The sequence below is a fragment of the Tachypleus tridentatus genome, chromosome 3 (genome assembly GCF_004210375.1).
Source record: "Tachypleus tridentatus isolate NWPU-2018 chromosome 3, ASM421037v1, whole genome shotgun sequence".
Taxonomy (NCBI): Eukaryota; Metazoa; Arthropoda; class Merostomata; order Xiphosura; family Limulidae; genus Tachypleus; species Tachypleus tridentatus.
Genome location: NC_134827.1, coordinates 69,315,546 through 69,339,247, shown reverse-complemented (window position 1 = coordinate 69,339,247; position 23,702 = coordinate 69,315,546). Strand labels below are relative to the sequence as shown.

The following is a 23,702-nucleotide window of genomic DNA, read 5'->3' as shown; positions in this document are numbered from 1 at the left end:
CCATGATTACCATGTTCTGTTCATGAGCTGGACATTATCATGAATACCCTGTTTTTATTATGGGCTGGATATTACCACGAATACCCTGTTTTGATTATGGGCTGGATATTACCACGAATACCCTGTTTTGATTATGGGCTGGATATTACAATGAATACCCTGTTACGATTATGAGCTGGTCATTACCATGAATACCTTGTTCTGATTATGGGCTGGACATTACTATGAATACTCTGCTGTGATATTATATGTACGAATAAAACATTTACTTCTCTAAAAGTAGCTGCTATACAATTATTAGCTGATCATTTTACATTTCTTAATAAAAATCCGAGTTTAATTATTCAAATGTCTTCAAATTCGTGATTGGTTAGAAATTCTCCTTGAAAGAGGACACTGTATGTCAGAGGAATGATGGAAATAAAGACGACTAACAGGGGTGGAACTGACGGAACTGGTTAGCCATTTAATTACGTTGCTACACACAAGTATTTTAATAGCGATGTATAAGATATAAAACAAATTGTTTTATACGTGTACATACTGACTGAAACTTAGTGAAACCTTCTTATAACAGTTATTTAACAAGATCTTTATAATAGTTTACTGACTGACTCAGGTTTAGTGAGATTACGATGCCGAAAAGCTATAATTAACCATATATAATTCTAACAAGCTACTGCTGTAGAAAAACTATAGTTATTCACATACCAGAATAAAAATCTGTAGTTGTCGAGAAACTACAGTTAACCCTTTAGTAGACTAATAAATTCCCGCTGTATAAAAACTAAAGTTAATCATAGTAGGTTAACAAGCTATCGTGTCGAAAACATGAAGCCATTTTATCTGACTAACAAGTTACCGCTGTAGAAAATCTGTAGTTGACCATAAGTTAAAACTATAGTTAATTGTAATTTAGGATAAACAAATAATGTCAAAACCTGTGGTTAATCATAGTAGGCTAACAAGGTGCCATATGTAATTTTTACTTCCTTTTGTAGCTTATGTTTTAAGATTCCGCCAAGAAATGTTGAAAAATAGATCATTCAGTTTTGTAAGCTACGTAATAGGTATCAATTTTTCGTTGACTAATATAATACATTTCACTTTTTATACTAATAAAGTAGATGTCGCTGTTTGAATTTAATAAAACGTGAAAGTTAAGAGTAATCCTAATAATTTTTATGTTCTTAAAATAGTGTCAGGAACAAGTTAGTTTAGAATTGCTTCCATATCAATAAATCATATATAATAACGGAATCATGTTTTCCGTCGTCTTTTTAATCTTTTATCATTTTTGATTAAGATTGTGTTGGTTTTGAAAAATATATAGATGCAGTGTACCTAAGTGGTTACCTAAATTAAGCCTAATATTAAAGCTAAAAGGTCTTTTTAAGTTAAGCCTTATATTGAGAATTAACGATCATTCTACACGCAATGTATCTTTTACTTAAGTTATTTTAGTTCGAGTTTTATGTTAAATTCTTTACGATTTTTGCTAATATGTAATTTCTATTCAGTTTTTTTGTTCGATAAAAACTCTCAAGTTTCGGCTTTTTCTCTGAATAAATAGTTTCTAGATGTAATGAATAATATGTTTTATCCACGAACCAAATGCATTTGTAAATATGGACGCCCGCATTGCTGCCCTTAAATTTCATAAAAGATTACTCGTATTGTGACGTAAACTTAACATCGTTTTTAAAGTAAATATCTTTAGTAATTTTTACTAAAGCTGTAAATTTGTGTTTGCGTTTAAGCACGCATAATATATGTTAACTTACACTGCAAAAAGCTGATCCCCAGTATACGTATTTTGCCTCGCTTAGAAATATTTCAATAGGTGCCCATATAGTAGTGTGGACAAACGCGAGTTTCATTATCTGCAACTGTGGAATCAGGAAATTAAATGTTTAATTACAAATTAAATTTTGAGAAAATTAATAAATCTAACGATCGTTGATTGTGCTAGAAGTACAGGGTAGCCCTTGTAGTGTTCTTTTTCTTATAGTAAGGCCACATCAGGCTATCTGCGGAGACCACCGAGGGGAATTGAACCACTGATTTTAGCACTATAAATCCATAGACTTACCGCTGTAACAGCGGAGGACCCTTTATAATGTTGCAGCAAAGCTGAGCTTTATAGCATACATATGATACAATGTCTACAGAGAAGTGAAATTTAAGGTAAACCTGTGTAACAAGATCGTGTAAACAGTTTTCTGCATCCTATGAATGCATCATCGCAGCCGTTTTAAAGTTTAAGCAGCATAATAATAAAGTAAGTTTTGTAACAAATTATATTACGAAAACAGACACAGAAGATTCTCCAAAAATGGAGTGAAAAGGAAAAAAATTGAATCAACTTTCATCCTGAAGAAGAAAATTTTTAGCGCAATGTTTTTTCAATATAAGGAAACAGTCTGTCTTTGTTGATTATATCACTTTTATTGGATACACCGATTTGGAATATTGTTTGGATGCCGTACGCATGCATAGTAATAAGCAGTATAATAAACATCGACATCACTGATCGTTTTTTAAAACCTACTTCAATATAACGAGTACATATTATTGTTGATTTCTCCGTTTTGTTGTAAGTAAACCTACGTTTATCCTCGTGTCTGATAAAATCAATACGGTTTCAGAATTTTGATACTTATTTGCAAGTTTCTATGAAATATATAAAATAATTCAACATCTTGGTTTGAGCGTCTGCAGTGGCCGTTTGGGTTCGTCCTGATATCCAGACACCCAAAAAAAACAACAGAAAAAGAGTTATCCTATATGAAATAAAAACACAACCCATGAGCTTACTCTTTGTTTCAGAAATGTCGTTCTTAGTGGGTTACATTGCATACATGAGTTACTTACTAGCTGGTTTCAAGGCGGGTTGTCTTAAAGATTCTGGGGGAGGGAATACCACCATAAGGTGAGCAAGTTACTATCTGTAAGCGTTATTAACTAACCGGGAATGAATTTATAGTCTGTAGTCCACATTCATATTCTTTGTATGTATCTGTCTTGACCATATGTATCCTAATGTATGCGTTTTGGGCTGCGGTCTCAAGGTCCTAAGTTCAAGCCATGATACATACTCAACATTATCGCCCTTTATGGAGTGGTTCCTTACAAAATAATACACCCAATCCCACTATTCTATTCAGAGTAGCTGCTTAAAAGCAGGAATTGCTGACTGACTGCCCTTTATCTAATCTCATGTTTGTGCCGTCACGACAGAAAAAAAAAAAAAGCGCTTTACAGTTTGGATCTGTAGATGTGCTATAAAAATAACAGTCAAATCCCACTATTTGACTGAACTAGCTCACAATTTGGTGACCGGTAATATTAACTACTTGCTTTACCACTAGTCTACCACTTCAAAACTAGAGACTGCTAGTGTAGATAGCCCTAATGTATAGTTTTTTGTTAAACCTAAAAACTATGTTAGCGTAACTTTCTGTTAAACGTAGATACTGCTAGAATCGTGTAATTTTATGTTAATATATGTTTTTTTGGATTTCGCGCAAAGCTACATGTCCTTAGTTTAGCAGTGTGAGACTAGAGGGAAGGCAGCTAGTTATCACCACCCGCCGCCAATTCTTGGGCTACGCCTTTACCAACGAATAGCGGGATTGAGTGTGACATTATAACGTTCCCACGGCTGAAAGGGCGAGCATGTTTGGAGTGACGGGGATTCCAACCCGCGACCCTCGGATTACGAGTCGAGTGCCTTAACCTCCTGGCCATGCCGGGCCATCGTACATATTGAAACATTTGTTAACAAAACTCTAAAATACCATGATACTATTTACGAAATTTCTTAGTTTATAAATAAATGTCAAACGTAATCTTTTACGGTTAAATTACACACCACGAATATTGGTTTCTAACAAACCTCTGTTTGATATAGAAATCTCATGTTTCGTCATATATCGATGTAAAAGAGTTAATATATGTAAAAATTACATATTTAACAAGTATTCTGAAACACTGTGAACGAAACTTCAAGATATACTAATATTATATTTAAAATAACTCCTTAGTTTATAAAATACTGACATACACCTCAGTGTAATAATACCTGTTGTATATGCTTGTTCAAGTAGATTACAATAAAGGAAACATGAAGGGCAAGTTATCAAAGTTTATTCATTTTAGAAACCATACGAAACATTGAAAATTACACTACTTGTCTCACCGTCATGCTGACCTTCACATATCACACTCATGCAGTTTAAAACAGATTAAGTAAAGACTTGTATCATATATTTAAAAAACAGCTGATATGTGTAGAGAAGGCACTAATAGAGGAGAGAAAAAAGTTTTTACCTTCTCCGGTCATCGTCAGGTTCACAAAGAAAGAAAGGGTTACTGACCAGTAGCTGACCACATGTTTGAAGACGGTTGTGTAAGAATGTAGAGATATAGATGTTTGATATATATATTAATGTAGGTATAAAGGTGTTCCTTTGTATTGGCTTGAGTTGTTGCATAAGTAAGACTTCTTTAATTTTGCGTTTGTTTGTGTTTGTTTTTTATTTAGTATTTGGGTGTTTTCTATGGTTATGTTGTGTTTATTTGATTTGCAGTGTTGGAAAACGTGTGAAGGTGACGTTTTGTGTTCTTTGAATCTGGTTTCCATTTTTCTACTTGTTTCTCCAATATAGAAGTTGTGGCAGTTATCACATTGTATTTTATAAATAATGTTGGTGTTGTGTTTGTCAGTGTAGTTTTTACATAGTATAGACCTTAGTTTTGTGCCTGGTTTTTGAATAAATTTGGTATTAACTGAGATGTCATATTTTGTTATTAGTTTTTGCCAAATGTTGGTTATTTTTCTGCTGATGTCGGGAATTTGTGGTATACAGCAGTATATGGTTTCGTGATTTTTTTAATTCATGGAATATATTTACTTTTATTAGTTGACTTTGCCTTTTGTCTAGGTGTGTGTGTATAATGTTTTCTACGGTTTGTGGAGGAAACTTGTTGATGTTGATGAAGTATTGTTTTATTTTGTCTAATTCGTGTTAATTTTATCTGATGAGCATAATTTTATGGCTGTGCTTATTTGGTTTCTTAGTATGTCAACATGCTGAGTCCCAAGGAGTGTATAGTCCAATATGGGTGATTTTTCGGTGTATTCCTGATTTAAATTGTGTATCGTTTCTTGTAATTTTGAGGTTAAGAAATGATATTTGATTGCTTTCTTCCTGTTCACATGTAAAGTTAATGTTGGAATGTATAGAGTTAATGTGATTGAAAAAATTAAGCGTGTGTTCTGTATATGTGAATCCCGCAATCGTGTCGTCTACTTATCTGTACCAATTTAGTGGTGGATGTAATGCTGTGTTAATTGCTTGTGTTTCAACTTGTGTCATAAAAATATTGGCTAGAACTGGCGATACTGGATTGCCCATGCTTAGGCCATTTGTTTGTGTATAGTTGTCGTTGTTGAACATGAAGTTTGTCTTCATCGTGGTAAATTCATTGAGGGTTGCTAATTGGTTGCTGGGAATATCTGTTAATGGGTTAGGGTCTCGGATATGGGGTTCTAAGGCTATCTTGCAGGCTTCAGTGGTTGGGACTTCTGTAAAGAGGGATATGACATCGAAACTGACCATTAAGACTTTATGATTAAGTTGATTAAGGTTAGATTTGAAATTAAAGGAATCTTTGATGAATGAGCTGGCTGATATTACAGCTGATAATAGTTTTGTAACAAAATAAATTCATATATTCGTCACATAATGTATAGTCACATTACTTGATGGTTCAGTAGGAAATAATTTTCTACTTCTAGGCTACTACTTCCTCTTTTGATATAGAACTCGCATATTTGTTGTGTAAATGTAACACACAAAATAATATTGATAGTTCTGAAGTCGTAATCGCGTAGGCATGTGTAGAAATATCAGTATCGTCCATCTTATAATTTGGACACACTTTTGAATCTCACTCTTCTCTAACATGATCACAACAGAAGAACAGAAGGCTTCAGTACAATTACTTATTTAGAGGACCTTGCATGGCTAGGTGGGTCAAGGCGTTCGACTCGTAATCTGAGGGTCGCGGGTTCGAATCCCCCGTCGCACCAAACATGTTCGCCCTTTCAACCGTGGGGTCGTTATAATGTGACGATCGATCCCACTATTATTTGGTAAAAGAGTACCCCAAGAGTTGGCTGACTAGTTGCCTGTGTGTGTGTTGGTGACGTTAATGTATCAAAGCTTTACATTTAAAAACGTGTGGTCACGAATAACCGTCAATATCTTAGACATCAGATACGGGTTAGTTTGTTTTATGAACTTAAAAATGACATTTAAAAATTTGTATGTGTGTTTTGTGACAAACAAAGTTGTGGTGTTTTAATATTAGTAACCAATAACTCTCATTTAACTGTAGGGGTGATTATTGATTATGTATGGTTTGTGAAATATTAAATGTCCTATAGAACACTACATCAAACTATGAACAGTATGAAATGTATTCATATTTTCACAAGTTTTATGTGTAACTGGAGATAATCAATGGTTTATTGGAAAATGGACAGATACAATAAGTCAATCATTTATTATTTTTATTACAGATAATGAATTTTAAAATAATTAAATCTAGACATTGGTGACTTATACTGGCACAGTATATTTGTTCAAATCCTACAGTAATAACAGACTAACTATATGTGAAAGTCGGAAAACAAGTCGGAAAGACAAGGATGCAGTGGTGCCCTCTGAAGATGAGTCCAAATTGTATTTAGATTCTGCGGTGCTTAAATGTACAGTTCAAAATGCACAAAAATAAATTTGAATACATCTTTATTTTCTGTTGGTTTACTTTGTAACAAAATATTTTATTGAATTTCTTAGGCCTGGTGGGTATGGTGATTTGAGATCTGTAGGCCGATATTTTGAACCCCGTCAGCAAATCTGATCGCTCTTTCAGCCGTATTGATGTTTTAATTTAACAATCAACTCTTCTATTATTTCATAAAATAACAGTTCAAGACTTGGAAATGGTTGAGATTGACCATCTATTTTTTTTCTAGTCTATAACTGCTAAATTAGGGACAGTTAGACAGATTTGTTCACTCTTAAAAAAACAACTACAAGCGATTCTTCTACCATTTCGTTCGCCGTTTTTAATTATCGGCATTTTTAACGTTGCGTTTACTGAGTTGTGATGACGCTATATTACGTGACTCACTCTGTTTCTTATGGTACTCCAAATTATCGACGATTGCTATACTGAGTATATGTCCACTTTTGTCTGAACGTTGTAGCGTGCACGAAACGTTTATGGGATGATTTGTTTCTGCGCGTGCTCATTCTATGTACCTATTTATTCTGAGTGAGGCTTCTTCGAAAATAACAAAAATAGTTTTGGAAATATTGATAAGAGCATTTCAGTTCACGATGTTGAAAATAATAATTAAACATTTATATAAATTCTGTTTGTTTAGATATTTTTAGATTTTTCGGCTGCATATCGTAACGCAGAGAACTTAGAACTATCTTTTCTGAGGTTTTAACTATTAAGGCCAACCTATGGGGGCAGCTAGCGGGGAAAAGTAAGATAGTTGACAGGCCGTAACAATGAAGATAAATACTAATAAAAAAATCCTTTAATCCGGAAACTTTTGGAGAAGAGGGAGTTAGTATAGCTGCTTCCGATAGTATAGGAATTGTAATTAGAGCATGGTACTATCTTGTGGTAAAGTCCAAAGTTAGGTTTCGTCATTAGTGGAATCAAAAACCTTCTTGAAAGTATTTTCTGTTTGAATAACTGCCTGCACTGTTTGTTGTTCAATGAAGAGATAATGTGTTTAAACTTGAAATAAATTTAATTGAACTATTAAATTGTCATTATATTCAGAAGCAAAGTACTATGAAGTTGAAATTTAATCTTCCTTTAGTATCACAATCATTTATTTGAGAAAAACATTTATTTAACAATAGGAAAACACGTCGGAAAGACAAGGATGCAGTGGTGCCCTCTGAAGATGAGTCCAAATTGTATTTAGATTCTGCGGTGCTTAAATGTACAGTTCAAAAAGCTCAAATGAGAGAACTGGATTAAACTACCTCCAGGGTTGGACTACAATGAATGGTTGGCGTTTCAAAGTGAGTATTTTAGTTGGTTTATTCACCAGGTGAGTTACCCTTACTAGAACTGATTAAACCACCTCACTAGAACTATTTGATCGACACTCACAAGAATTGGTCAATCCACCCTCAGGAGAACTAGTTCAGTCACCTTCAGGGGAGCTGGTTGAATTACCCTCATTAGAACTAAGTGGGCCAGTCTCACTGGAATTAGTTGAGCTATCAGCACAAGAAATGGCTAAGCTACCTCACTAGAACTAGGTGAACCACCCTTACAAAAGCTGATTGAGCTACCCTCACAAGAACCAGGTAAGCTAGTCTCTTTAGGACTAGGTGAGCTATGCTCATGAGAAATAAGTGAACCACTCTTAACAATAACTGTTTGAGTTACCTTCAGGATAATTGGTTGATATCCTCTCTAGGACTATACGAGCTACCCTCAGGAGAACTGGTTGAGTTGTACTCAATAGAAGTGTTTAAGCTACCCTCCTTAGAATTGGTTGAGACATCCTAACTAGGATTACACGAGCTACTCTCACGGGAACTAGTTAAGATAACTTCACAAGAAATAGTTCAGCTACCCTCACTAGAAATAGGTGAGCTGATTTCACTACAACTGGTTGAGTTACCCTCAGGTGAACTAGGTGAGTTATCCTTACGAAAACTGTATGATCTTTCCTCACTAAAAAGAGGATATGTGCCTTCACTAGAACTGCTTGAGTTATCCACACTATAAATAGGTGAGCTACCCTTATGAGAGCTACTTGAACTAATCTGACTAGAGCTGGTTTAGTTAGTACTAGATGAAATGCCCTCACTAGAAGTCGCTGAGGTGCCGTCACGAGAACTAGTTGAGCTACCCTCATTAGAATAGGTTGAGCAACCATAATGAGAACTGGTTCAAGTACTGATTGAGCTACTACCAACGTTGGACTACAATTTATGGTTGACATTTCACATTTATTTAGTTGGTTCATCCCCTATATGAAATATCCTTATGAAAAGCATTTGAGGTACCGTCGAAAGAACTGCCTGAGATGTCTTCACGAGAACTAGTTGAGCTATCCTCATTACAACTGGTTGAGGTAACCTAATAAGAACTAGGTGAGCTAACTCACTAGAACAGGATGAGATATCCTTATAAGAAGCGGATGAGGTAACCTCGTGACAACTAGCTGAGATATCCTCACGAGAACTATTAGAGCCACCCTCATTATAATGGCTGAGTTATTCTAAGAAGAACTAGGTGAGCCATGTTAGTTTTTGCCAAATGTTGGTTATTTTTCTGCTGATGTCGGGAATTTGTGGTATACAGCAGTATATGGTTTCGTGATTTTTTAATTCATGGAATATCTTTACTTTTATTAGTTGACTTTGCCTTTTGTCTAGGTGTGTGTGTATAATGTTTTCTACGGTTTGTGGAGGAAACTTGTTGATGTTGATGAAGTATTGTTTTATTTTGTCTAATTCGTGTTAATTTTATCTGATGAGCATAATTTTATGGCTGTGCTTATTTGGTTTCTTAGTATGTCAACATGCTGAGTCCCAAGGAGTGTATAGTCCAATATGGGTGATTTTTCGGTGTATTCCTGTTTTAAATTGTGTATCGTTTCTTGTAATTTTGAGGTTAAGAAATGATATTTGATTGCTTTCTTCCTGTTCACATGTAAAGTTAATGTTGGAATGCATAGAGTTAATGTGATTGAAAAAATTAAGCGTGTGTTCTGTATATGTGAATCCCGCAATCGTGTCGTCTACTTATCTGTACCAATTTAGTGGTGGATGTAATGCTGTGTTAATTGCTTGTGTTTCAACTTGTGTCATAAAAATATTGGCTAGAACTGACGATACTGGATTGCCCATACTTAGGCCATTTGTTTGTGTATAGTTGTCGTTGTTGAACATGAAGTTTGTCTTCATCGTGGTAAATTCATTGAGGGTTGCTAATTGGTTGCTGAGAATGTCTGTTGATGGGTTAGGGTCTCGGATATGGGGTTCTAAGGTTATCTTGCAGGCTTCAGTGGTTGGGACTTCTGTAAAGATGGATATGACATCGAAACTGGCCATTAAGGCTTTATTATTAAGTTGATTAAGGTTAGATTTGAAATTAAAGAAATCTTTGATGAATGAGCTGGCTGATATTACAGCTGATAATAGTTTTGTAACAAAATAAATTCATATATTCGTCACATAATGTATAGTCACATTACTTGATGGTTCAGTAGGAAATAATTTTCTACTTCTAGGCTACTACTTTCTCTTTTTGATATAGAACTCGCATATTTGTTGTGTAAATGTGACACACAAAATAATATTGATAGTTCTGAAGGCGTAATCGCGTAGGCATGTGTAGAAATATCAGTATCGTCCATCTTATAATTTGGACACACTTTTGAATCTCACTCTTCTCTAACATGATCACAACAGAAGAACAGAAGGCTTCAGTATAATTACTTATTTAGAGGGCCTTGCATGGATAGGTGGGTCAAGGCGTTCGACTCGTAATCTGAGGGTCGCGGGTTCGAATCCCCCGTCGCACCAAACATGCGTTGGTGACGTTAATGTATCAAAGCTTTACATTTAATAACGTGTGGTCACGAATAACCGTCTATATCTTAGACATCAGATACGGGTTAGTTTGTTTTATGAACTTAAAAATGACATTTAGAAATTTGTATGTGTGTTTTGTGACAAACAAAGTTGTGGTGTTTTAATATTAGTAACCAATAACTCTCATTTAACTGTAGGGGTGATTATTGATTATGTATGGTTTGTGAAATATTAAATGTCCTATAGAACACTACATCAAACTATGAACAGTATGAAATGTATTCATGCTTTCACAAGTTTTGTGTGTAACTGGAGATAATCAATGGTTTATTGGAAAATGGACAGATACAATAAGTCAATCATTTATTATTTTTATTACAGATAATGAATTTTAAACTAATTAAATCTAGACATTGGTGACTTATACTGGCACAGTATATTTGTTCAAAACCTTCAGTAATAACAGACTAACTATATGTGAAAGTCGGAAAACACGTCGGAAAGACAAGGATGCAGTGGTGCCCTCTGAAGATGAGTCCAAATTGTATTTAGATTCTGCGGTGCTTAAATGTACAGTTCAAAATGCACAAAAATAAATTTGAATACATCTTTATTTTCTGTTGGTTTACTTTGTAACAAAATATTTTATTGAATTTCTTAGGCCTGGTGGGTATGGTGATTTGAGATTTGTAGGCCGATATTTTGAACCCCGTCAGCAAATCTGATCGCTCTTTCAGCCGTATTGATGTTTTAATTTAACAATCAACTCTTCTATTATTTCATAAAATAACAGTCCAAGACTTGGAAATGGTTGAGATTGACCATCTATTTATTTTCTAGTCTATAACTGCTAAATTAGGGACAGTTAGACAGATTTGTTCACTCTTAAAAAAACAACTACAAGCGATTCTTCTACCATTTCGTTCGCCGTTTTTAATTATCGGCATTTTTAACGTTGCGTTTACTGAGTTGTGATGACGCTATATTACGTGACTCACTCTGTTTCTTATGGTACTCCAAATTATCGACGATTGCTATACTGAGTATATGTCCACTTTTGTCTGAACGTTGTAGCGTGCACGAAACGTTTATGGGATGATTTGTTTCTGCGCGTGCTCATTCTATGTACCTATTTATTCTGAGTGAGGCTTCTTCGAAAATAACAAAAATAGTTTTGGAAATATTGATAAGAGCATTTCAGTTCACGATGTTGAAAATAATAATTAAACATTTATATAAATTCTGTTTGTTTAGATATTTTTAGATTTTTCGGCTGCATATCGTAACTATCTTTTCTGAAGTTTTAACTATTAAGGCCAACCTATGGGGGCAGCTAGCTGGGAAAAGTAAGATAGTTGACAAGCCGTAACAATGAAGATAAATACTAATAAAAAAATCCTTTAATCCGGAAACTTTTGGAGAAGAGGGAGTTAGTATAGCTGCTTCCGATAGTATAGGAATTGTAATTAGAGCATGGTACTATCTTGTGGTAAAGTCCAAAGTTAGGTTTCGTCATAAGTGGAATCAAAAACCTTCTTGAAAGTATTTTCTGTTTGAATAACTGCCTGCACTGTTTGTTGTTCAATGAAGAGATAATGTGTTTAAACTTGAAATAAATTTAATTGAACTATTAAATTGTCATTATATTCAGAAGCAAAGTACTTTGAAGTTGAAATTTAATCTTCCTTTAGTATCACAATCATTTATTTGAGAAAAACATTTATTTAACAATAGGAAAACACGTCGGAAAGACGAGGATGCAGTGGTGCCCTCTGAAGATGAGTCCAAATTGTATTTAGATTCTGCGGTGCTTAAATGTACAGTTCAAAAAGCTCAAATGCGAGAACTGGATTAAACTACCTCCAGGGTTGGACTACAATGAATGGTTGGCGTTTCACAGTGAGTATTTTAGTTGGTTTATTCACCAGGTGAGTTACCCTTACTAGAACTGATTAAACTACCTCACTAGAACTATTTGATCGACACTCACAAGAATTGGTCAATCTACCCTCAGGAGAACTAGTTCAGTCACCTTCAGGGGAGCTGGTTGAATTACCCTCATTAGAACTAAGTGGGCCAGTCTCACTGGAATTAGTTGAGCTATCAGCACAAGAAATGGCTAAGCTACCTCACTAGAACTAGGTGAACCACCCTTACAAAAGCTGATTCAGCTACCCTCACAAGAACCAGGTAAGCTAGTCTCTTTATGACTAGGTGAGCTATGCTCATGAGAAATAAGTGAACCACTCTTAACAATAACTGTTTGAGTTACCTTCAGGATAATTGGTTGATATCCTCTCTAGGACTATACGAGCTACCCTCAGGAGAACTGGTTGAGTTGTACTCAATAGAAGTGTTTAAGCTACCCTCCTTAGAATTGGTTGAGACATCCTAACTAGGATTACACGAGCTACTCTCACGGGAACTAGTTAAGATAACTTCACAAGAAATAGTTCAGCTACCCTCACTAGAAATAGGTGAGCTGATTTCACTACAACTGGTTGAGTTACCCTCAGGTGAACTAGGTGAGTTATCCTTACGAAAACTGTATGATCTTTCCCCACTAAAAAGAGGATATGTGCCTTCACTAGAACTGCTTGAGTTATCCACACTAGAAATAGGTGAGCTACCCTTATGAGAGCTACTTGAACTAACCTGACTAGAGCTGGTTTAGTTAGCACTAGATGAAATGCCCTCACTAGAAGTCGCTGAGGTGCCGTCACGAGAACTAGTTGAGCTACCCTCATTAGAATAGGTTGAGCAACCATAATGAGAACTGGTTCAAGTACTGATTGAGCTACTACCAACGTTGGACTACAATTTATGGTTGACATTTTACATTTATTTAGTTGGTTCATCCCCTATATGAAATATCCTTATGAAAAGCATTTGAGGTACCGTCGAAAGAACTGCCTGAGATGTCTTCACGAGAACTAGTTGAGCTATCCTCATTACAACTGGTTGAGGTAACCTAATAAGAACTAGGTGAGCTAACTCACTAGAACAGGATGAGATATCCTTACAAGAAGCGGATGAGGTAACCTCGTGACAACTAGCTGAGATATCCTCACGAGAACTATTAGAGCCACCCTTATTATAATGGCTGAGTTATTCTAAGAAGAACTAGGTGAGCCATTCTTACAAGAACTGGATTAGCTATCCTCCCATGAAATAGCTGAGCTACCCTTTCCAGAACTGGTTTAAGCTACTGTCACGAAAACTAGCTAACAATAATTGGTTGAGGTGTTGTTATGAGAAGTGATTAAGCTACTGCATGAAAACTGAGTTACCCTCACAAGAACTAGTTAAGCTACCCCAATTATAACTGGTTAAATTCCTCCCACTAGAAGTGACTTAGATATCGTGAATAGAAATACTTGAGCTATTCTATTCCCAGTAGAACTGGTTAAACAACCGCGGGGTTGGACTGCAGTTTATTTTTAGCGTTTCACAATGAGTATTTTAGTCGGTTCATTCACTAGGTGAGATACCCCTATTACAACTACATAAGCCCCCCTCACTAAAAGTAGTTGAGAACTAGTTGAGATACCTTTAAGAGAAATAGTTTAGCTACCTTCATTAAAACTAGTTGAATTATTATTACAAGAACTGTGTGAGTTATCCTCATGAGAACCAGCTGAATTACCCTCAAGAATTGGTTAAGCTACCCTCACTATAACTGGTTGAGCTATCTTCATTAGCACTAGGTGAGCTACCCGTATGAGAACTGGTTGAATTACCTTCGCTAGAACTAGCTGGGCCCGGCATGGCCAAATGGGTTAAGGCGTTTGACCCGTAATCTGAAGGTCGCGGGTTCGAATTCCGGTCGCACCAAACATGCGCGCCCTTTCAGCCGTGGGAGCGTTCCCACTATTCGTTGGTAAAAAGAGTAGTCCAAGAGTTGGCGGTGGGTGGTGATGACTAGCTGCCTTCCCTCTAGTCTTACACTGCTAAATTAGGGACGGCTAGCGCAGATAGCCCTCGAGTAGCTTTGCGCGAAATTAAAAAAACAAAACAAAACAATAGACAAACAAGAACTAGCTGAGATACACAAACGAGAACTGTTTGAGTTACCCTAACAAGAACTAGGTGAGCCATCCTCACGAAAACTAGTTGAGTTATCCTCACTAAAAATGGCTAAATTACCCTTCCTAGAAGCAAATGTGTCACCCTCATCGGAACTGGTTGATCTCTCACTATTACTAGATGAGTTAATTTCATTAGAAGTAGTTGAAGTACTCTTACCAGAACTGATTCAGCTAATTCCCCCTACAAGAGCTGGTTGAGCTACCCTCACTAGAACTGGTTATGCTACCCTACTGGAACAGGTTGAACTACTTAATATCACGAGAACTGTTATTAATTGGATTTCGCCCCCCAGCGGTATGTCTGCGGACTTACAACGATACCCGTGGTGACCAGAGTACAGATAGCCTATTGTTTAGTTTGTCATTAATTATAAACAATCAAATTAATTGGACTTAATTTTTTTAAATAGTTTTTTTATATATATAATTTGGACCAGATGAATTCATTCCTCTTAAGTAATTTCCGTATAACAGTATTAGAGGATACAAAAGCATTGACTCTTTGGGTTTCAAAAACTTGCCCTTGGTGGCTCAGAGTAAGCCTGAAATCTTACACCGTCGAAATTCAGGGCTTCATTCATTCGGTGTGCACAGCACAGATAGCCCACTATGTAGACTTGCGCATAATTAAGCAAATGATTTTAATTTTACAGAAGACAGAATAAATAGAAAGATAAACTGCTTTTTAACACGTTAAATTAGTGTATACTTCAAACTTATTTGACAAAAGTCTCTTGTGTGTCCATTTACTATTGGCGAGCTTCTAGTCCGATTGTTACCAAGCCTTGAGTGTACCATGTCGTGGCATCGTGTCTTCAACCAGCGTCGTCCCAATGCCTTCCCCGTCCGTAGTACATCAACTAATATTTAATTCCTGAATGAATTATTTCTTCAAAATGTAGTACAAGTTACAGAATAAACTATAATTATTGTATTGTTTTTGTTTTTATTTTTGAAGTATTTATGTTTATTCAAGCTGGTGTTAAATGACTATTCTGTGAGGTGAGCATTGATTAATAGTTTTTCTTTTCCTCTTTTTAATTGCTCCCCCTCTCCTAGTACGTCAACGTTAAGTGCAAGCTTACGACGCTTAAATTTGGGTTTCGAGTTCAGGTGTCCCATTGTATAGCTTTGCGCTTAGCAACTAAACAAACAATAAATACTCTCCTTGTCTAAGCGGTAATTCTGCAGGCTCACGACACTGAACTTCAACTTTTGATGCCCATGTCGGACGGAGCACAGACAGCCCATTATATAGCTTAGTGTTTAATAACAACCAAACCTCTTTCTAATCTTAGATAGATGTGAAAGTTTTTTGTTTAATATTATTATCATTTTACCGACTGCTATATTAAAAAAAAACAACGTCTTTTCAGAAACTATGCCATTTGTTTTAATATTTCTCTATGTTTTATTGAAACAGAAATTTTGGTGAAGAAATTGAACTAAGAGATGAATCTAAATGTTTCGATTTCTCTTTTAGCACTGGCATTCTATGATAATGTGAATTTATTCTATGGAACAGTGTCTGAATTCTGTACAATATCTGGTTGTCCGGATATGACGGGGCCTTATAATAGGTAGGTTTTTCTATAAGGCCACACCATTTTGTCCAGTTCTTATCGAAAGTAAAGTGTTTAATATATGATTTATAAGTCACATTGTGTATATATATATATATATCATCTACATTTTTTTTAGTCGTATCTCTTCTGAATTTGTTTTTGTATGAGTCATTTTCTGGCGTGAAGTATACAGTGTATTTACAAATGGATTTTAATATTCTAGACAATATTTATGGTTCGACGGAAAGGGAAAAAAATGCAAGGTATCGGCTCCACAATATGTAGATCACGTGACGACGTTCACACAGAAAACTGTGAATGATGAATCGATATTTCCCACCAAGTTCGGTATGTCATTTACGTCATCACTATTTCAAACCAAATTCGGTATGTCTATCACATCTTCAATATTTTATACCAAGTTTAATGTCAGTTACATCATCAGTATTTCACACCAAGTTCTGTATTTCATTCACAGTACCTATATATCACATCAAATTCCATATGCCATCCGCAATGCTTATATTTCACATCAAGCTATATTTATCATTCTCATCAAAAATATACAGATGTTTGAAACATGTTTTTTTCAGCCTCATATTCAGGCTCATAATATAATGTGTTTTTATACAATTCATCAGTAACTATAATAAAACAGATGGGTAAAGAATAAACGCATATTTGTATTTCTTGATAGTACGTATTTAGATGAATTTATTTTTGATTCACTCTGTTTCACATCTGTGTGATATAAATATGAGTATATCTGTGTGTGCAGGTTATAGATTACATATTAACTCAAAGATTCATTATCTAGAAAAAGCGTTAACTCTAAATTACTCATTAATAACATCTAGGAAATATATTGTCTAGAGTCTTAACCCTACATTTACTGGTAATTTTCTCACAGGAAAATCATTATGTGGAAAAACTCTTATCCCTAAAATTACTGCTCAATGTATAAAGTAAAACTCTAACAAGTTGGCAGAAGTAAGATAGTGAGCCTCTCAGAGAAGAGATAGGTTTCAAAGAAATGTTGCATAACCCTTTGAGAAGAATGAGAACTGACTTCTAGTTCGTATTTTTACCTCTAACTAATGATTTCATATCGTTTGCTTTTATCCCAAAAATGAACAAATATTTCAGAATATTTGTTTTTACCCTCTGTTTCTGTGGTATCTTTTCAGATAAATTCTTTCCCAGTTCCTTTGAAATCGTAGTGAAGAAAATCTTCAGGTTGCTGTTGCACGTGGTAGCTCATATTTACCAAGCCCACTTCAGAGAAGTACTTCTCGTTAGCCTTCATGCCCACCTCAATTCTCTTTTCTCCCACTTCATGCTCTTCACCCAACAGTTTAACTTGTTGGAAGAGAGTGACACTGACATGCTTCAGGACTTGGCTGCAGCCCTGAAACTGTACTCTTCGGAGGACGCGGGAACTGAGACACCACCAGTTTTAAAGAAATATGAAACCAGTTTTCCTGGACGTGAAAGATACACTGACAAGCAACCTGTAATTGTAAGCTCAGCAAATTCCGTGGTTCTAGAAAGTGACTTATTGGTTAAGCCAGGAAACAAAAGATCTGCCTCATCTTATATCGTTGCGCAGTTCGTATCTTCTCCTTCCATAACGGTCTTACACAGACGTGTTGGTTCTGGTGGACACTGTAAGTCTTGTGCAATGGACTTGGCAATGTTCACAAAATCCTCTTCTTGTCGTTCTTCGCCAGTTCAATTTCAGTGAGAGTGATGTTTATTACCCTAGCAACTAACGTATTTCAGAAGCACGTTATCTTGACTACTAAGGGCCTTTTCTTAACATACAGCAACATATCTCACTTTCGCCATCTGGTGGCACATACAAAGTTTAGCATTACTTCCCATCCTCTCTTTGTCTTATCAAGCGAAGAATTGGATCTGTAGTATTATGTTATCAGTTGCTAATCCGGAAGCTACAGAAGATCATATTGTTAGATATTCCGTGCAGTTATTGTATTATATTTTTTACGTGTACGAGCAGCCGAGTGGTCTAATTCATTGTCACTCGTAAATTAAAAGTTTCGCTTTGTCTAAAATCTTACGGAAACTTAAGTGAACTTTTTTACATATTTTTGTAAGATTAACTAGAACTACTCAATTCAAAAATACAATAACAAACTTTTACAGTAGACAAGTTCATAATTAAGTAATTACAACGTTTTAACTCGTAGTGAAAGTTACAATCAAAATGTACTCTTTACCTAATGATGAATCGACGTGCCACTGTATAAGTTTTAATGTATATTTGAAATAACAGTTTAATTTAGTAGGTTCCTCAGTAAACTTTAAGGTTTCGAAATCAAACTTTTATAATTTTACTTGCACACACATTACGCAAAAGCTCAGCTCTAGTAAACTTCGTTATTTATTTTCGCGTAAACCACACAGCGTTTAATTAGTTTTCTATTGCTGACTGACTACGTAAATAATACGAAAGTCGTTATGCGGCTGTATTCAAATTCTTCTGCCAAAATTTCGTGTTTCCGCCACAAGTTAGAAATCCTATAATATATAAAAAATGTGCAACTTCTGATTATTGAAAAAAATAGATTCTTCAATTTAGTACATTGAAAAATTTAAGATAAGATATTTCTTCAATTAAAAACATTCACTTTTTCTATTTCAATGTTTTATTGTTTATGGTTTTAAGGTAACAGTTAAATATCCTTATCAAAACCAAATGAGACAAAATTATTTGTTTGTTTGTTTGGGAATTTCGCACAAAGCTACTCGAGGGCTATCTGTGCTAGCCGTCCCTAATTTAGCAGTGTAAGACGAGAGGGAAGGCAGCTAATCATCACCACCCACCGCCAACTCTTGGGCTACTCTTTTACCAACGAATAATGGGATTAACTGTCACATTATAACGCCCCCACGGCTGAAAGGGCGGGCATGTTTGGCGAGACGGGGATGCGAACCCGCGACCCTCAGATTACGAGTCGCACGCCTTAACACGTTTGGCCATGCCGGGCTCCCAGGCGCTGCTAAAAGATTATTGGTTTCAATGAAGAACCTTTAAAAAAATTAGTTTGGAAATGTTACATTGGTAATAAATTTTCCATTTTGCTGTGGTATCCTTATTTATATAAAAACGAAGAACAGTCATGTTGTATGTGTTTTCTTATTACAAAGCCAAATTGGGCTATCTGAGTCCAACCAGGGGAATCGAATCCCTGATTTTAGCATTGTAAATTCGTTAACTTATCGCTGTACCAGCGGAGGACAGTTATTTTGTCCTCAGAAAATAGATTCCTGGTGTTATTCATGGTTCTTAACCTGGGGTATACGAACATTTAGTTTTCTTATAGATCATTCTAAACCCATGGGTTCTCTATGGTTCACAAACTGTTAGTTTGTTGTATGTCATTTTAATCCCATGGTTCTCAACCTGTGATCTACAAGCTTTAAGTTTGTAAATTATTCGTATTTCATGGTTCTCTGCCTGTGGTCCACGGGCCCTTTATTTGTATTTCATTCTAAATCCTTGATTCTCAGCCGATAGTTCGAGGACCTTTAGGGTGCGTAACCATTCCAAACAGGATTAGACTGTAAAGGTCGAGTTTTTTTATATTATATCTTTAAAATAACGAAAAGAAAAGTTGTTTTTTGGTTCGATTAAATGAAAAATAATATTTTAATTGCAAATTTCATTAACGTGCCTATTAATGTTAGAGCTTCCGAAGATAACCCGAATATGGGGATTCGTGAAGTTGTTTTTGTTCTGTGAAAGGGGATTTAGGAGGGAGAGAGGAATTATTTGAGGAGAGGATATTGTCTTAAAAAGCGTTAAATGTTAATCATCTAGAATATTAAAAGGGCGTAATTGTGGATCCATGTGTATCTGTATGACTACCATAACTCCAAGAAGGAAGAACCCAGAAACTTAATTCTGTACGCATGCTATTTGGACCCTGAGGGTTTGTACCTGTGTATTATTACTTATCTACATATGTGGCCGCATGAGAGTGAGTATCATTTTGTGCAAAAACTCACATAGAAAAGAAATGTGATCACCATAGCTTCAACAGGAAAAAACCTAGAAATCTGCAACTTTTCACCCATACTGAGTTGACCCTGAGGGTGTGTTCGTGGGTATTATTACTAATCCATCTGCTTGCACATCCTTTTGATGAGGTAAGCTAGCAAAAAACTACATAGAAAAATAGAGGTCCCTTATATTATAAATTATAGATATAAATTGCACAGACAAACACGTGCGTACGAGCGTGCGCATCATTTTAATGAGGCAATCAAGCAAAAACAAAGTGCTTCCTTATATAACATCTTCTAATATATATACAGGGTGTCCCAAAATAACGTTTACACTCTTTGACTGTGTATAGCTAATAAACCGTTTCTTTTGTTTCAGATTTGACTTGTGTCCAAGGATGGCTGATAATCAGCTTACAATCGAGCACAAATTATTCATTCTCAAAACCTTTTGGAAAGTCGAAAACAAAGCTGAAGTGCAAAGACGTTTTACTAGAAAGTTCCATATGGATGCGCCATCTCGCCCCAGCATTTCACGCATCATCGCCAAGTTTGATGAACACGGAACTCTCCACCATATGAGAAAGGGTCGCTCCGGTCGAAAAAGATCATCAACAAGCCCAACAAGAGAGCAAGAGGTCATTGATACTGTTCTGAATTCTCCAAGAAAATCAGTGCGCCAACTGTCTCGTGAAACAGGTGTCCCTAAATCCAGCGTTCATCGCATTTTCAAGAGTTCTCAATTCAAAAAGTTTTATCCCATCGCTTGTTCACGCTCTGAATGAAGATGACCCTGATCGAAGGGTTGAGTTCTGTGAATGGTATCTTGCTAGATGTGCAGGCGATGATGAATTTCCACTCAAAATTGTTTGGAGTGACGAAGCAACGTTTAAGCTGAATGGCTCAATAAATCGACACAACTGCACTTACTGGGCAACAAAAAATCCACATGTTACAGAAGAACATTACTTGAATTTGTCTGGAGTGACTGTATGGTGTGGTCTGTCCGTTAGGGGACTCATCGGACCATTCTTTTTCCATGACACCGTAACAGGATTGAATTATCTCAACATGCTACAAGAGTTTGCCATGCCACGCATCCAAGAACAATTTGGAAAAGAAGAGTGTTTCTTCCAGCAGGATGACGCTCCTCTCCACTTCCATCGCGACGTGAGAGCTTATCTGGATGCATCTATGCCAGACAGATGGATTGGACAAAGAGGTAGTGTAGAATTTCCTGCTAGATCACCAGATTTGACACCCATGGATTTCTTTTTGTGGGGGTTTATGAAAGACAAAGTTTACAGCACAAAAAGGGCAACAATTGACGAATTGAGAGTTGCAATTGAAGAACAATTTGCTTTAATACCAGATGAGATGGTGTTTGATGTGTGCACTTCCATTTCTTCCCGTTATGAGATGTGTCTGGAGCAGAACGGATTTCAGTTTGAACACCTGAAGTGAAGCAAGCAAATTGTGACATTTTACAATTTCGACCAAGGAGAGTTTTCCTTGGGAAGAATTTTATTTGTTATTTTTTCTCTTGATTTCAGTATTAAATCTTTAAATAAATCCTTTGGCTATCATATGTATCTTGTTTCATTGTTAAAATAAATAAACAAGGCAAGTTATAATGATGCAAAGAGTGTAAACGTTATTTTGGGACACCCTGTATATAAAAGCTAGAGCGTTTGGTAAAAACACGTTCCAACAATAGCTTTCATATAGTGTTGCTCAGCAATAAAAGTATAACCTAAGGTTGTTCTTAAGAGATTATGTGCTTAAAGTATAACATTATACATATAAACTACTAAATAAAATAAAAAGTAGTTGTTTCCTAACTAACTAAAGAAGTTTATTTTATTGTGTTTAGTATTTAAGTTTAAAATCAGAGGACAAGTCAGAGGGAACGTTATATTCATAAACAAGGCAGATACCGTAGAGAAGGAACAAACATTTGTAGATTATAGCATATAGAGAATAGTTTTATGCTAACGTGGGTTCAGAATACACACACTGATATAGTTTTCTATAATAAATTAACCTGATAAGCCGGGCACTTTCGCTGGTATAAAAATAATCGATTCGTAAATCAGAATGAATAGCATTGTCTGAGGGTAAAGAGAGTATTGTTTGTGTTCAGAATTATTTGAGATTTTATGAACTAATATTAACTTACCTATTTGTCTGCATAAAGTACAAGATTTTTCAAATATGAAGAAAGCTTTATGTCTTTTATAAGATATTAACAATTGTTTAATATTTTAATTATTTTACAGGGTTTTTAACTATGGATTTTATTCTAAAATATTTCAATCTCAGCTTTTTTATTTATTTACCAGTTATTTTAAGAAATATTTTATAAGCTGTGTGACTGCCTGTACTTAAGAACGAGGAACCTAATCGAGGCACCTTCCAGTGGCAGCGGTATTTCTGCGTGCTTACAACGCTAGAAACCAGATTTCGATACCCTTGATGGGCAGAGCACAAGTAGCCCTTTGTGTTAGCTTTGTGCTTAACATCAAACAAAAACAAAACTAATCAAAGCTTCTGTGACTGCATCAGTTTAGGTACTGGAGACTTTCTTAATAGCTGAAATTCTTGCAAAATGGTTTTGAAAACAGGGTAAGCATTCCTCCAAAACGTCACAGATTTTTCCCATATCTCTGTCAGTGAATCTAAAATTATTTGCTAATTATCCATTATGTCTGACTGATTAGTGCCAAATGATTACGTGCCAGATGTGGAGATGAGGTACCGTGATTTGCGTCTGGTTATAAGAAATAAAAAATCGTGCTTTGCACTTTGAGAGAGTGGGTGTATTTTAACCCTTTCCAGACAGGTCACGGGTCAAAGGCCATGCCATCACATTTTTGACACGCATTCAATTTTTTATTGAACTACTGTTTTATGAATTTATGTCATTGTATTAAGTTTGATATCAAACTATAGATTATAATTAAATTTCTCATATTATACATGATTTAATTTTTAATTTAAAAGTAAATATTAAAAAAAAACAAATCTAAGAATCGATTTTTGTCTGCCAAGAGGTATGTTGACATTGGTTCAACTTACATGTTTATGACAACAAAAAACAAAGTTGTGGTTTTGTACGAATTAGGAACGCAAATTAACGGTATTGAAAGGCTAGAATATAAAATCAGAACCTTGTATCTTTTTTATTTGCTGAGAAATCGCTCCTTAATTAATGAAACACAGTAGCTCAGCTCACCGCTTAAATTTTTGGACACGGTCCCATTATATACAATTTTGTATATGTCATATTAACAAATCAAAAGCTCAAAATGTCCCCCAGTGGCTTTCTGCTATTTTCAAATATAATGGCGTCCCCTCTTCATTTA

The 23,702-nt window shown here is 35.6% G+C and overlaps 1 pseudogene across 1 annotated transcript; it reads left to right on the top strand.

The window, feature by feature from the left end:
• Positions 1–10,008: 10,008 nt before the first annotated feature.
• Positions 10,009–21,971, top strand: LOC143245893 (MOB kinase activator 2-like; annotated as a pseudogene). The gene is made up of 6 exons (XR_013025703.1): positions 10,009–10,079; positions 12,390–12,554; positions 16,227–16,323; positions 16,532–16,656; positions 17,496–17,975; positions 20,717–21,971. The product of XR_013025703.1 is annotated as an MOB kinase activator 2-like (transcript).
• The last annotated feature ends 1,731 nt before the right edge of the window (positions 21,972–23,702 follow it).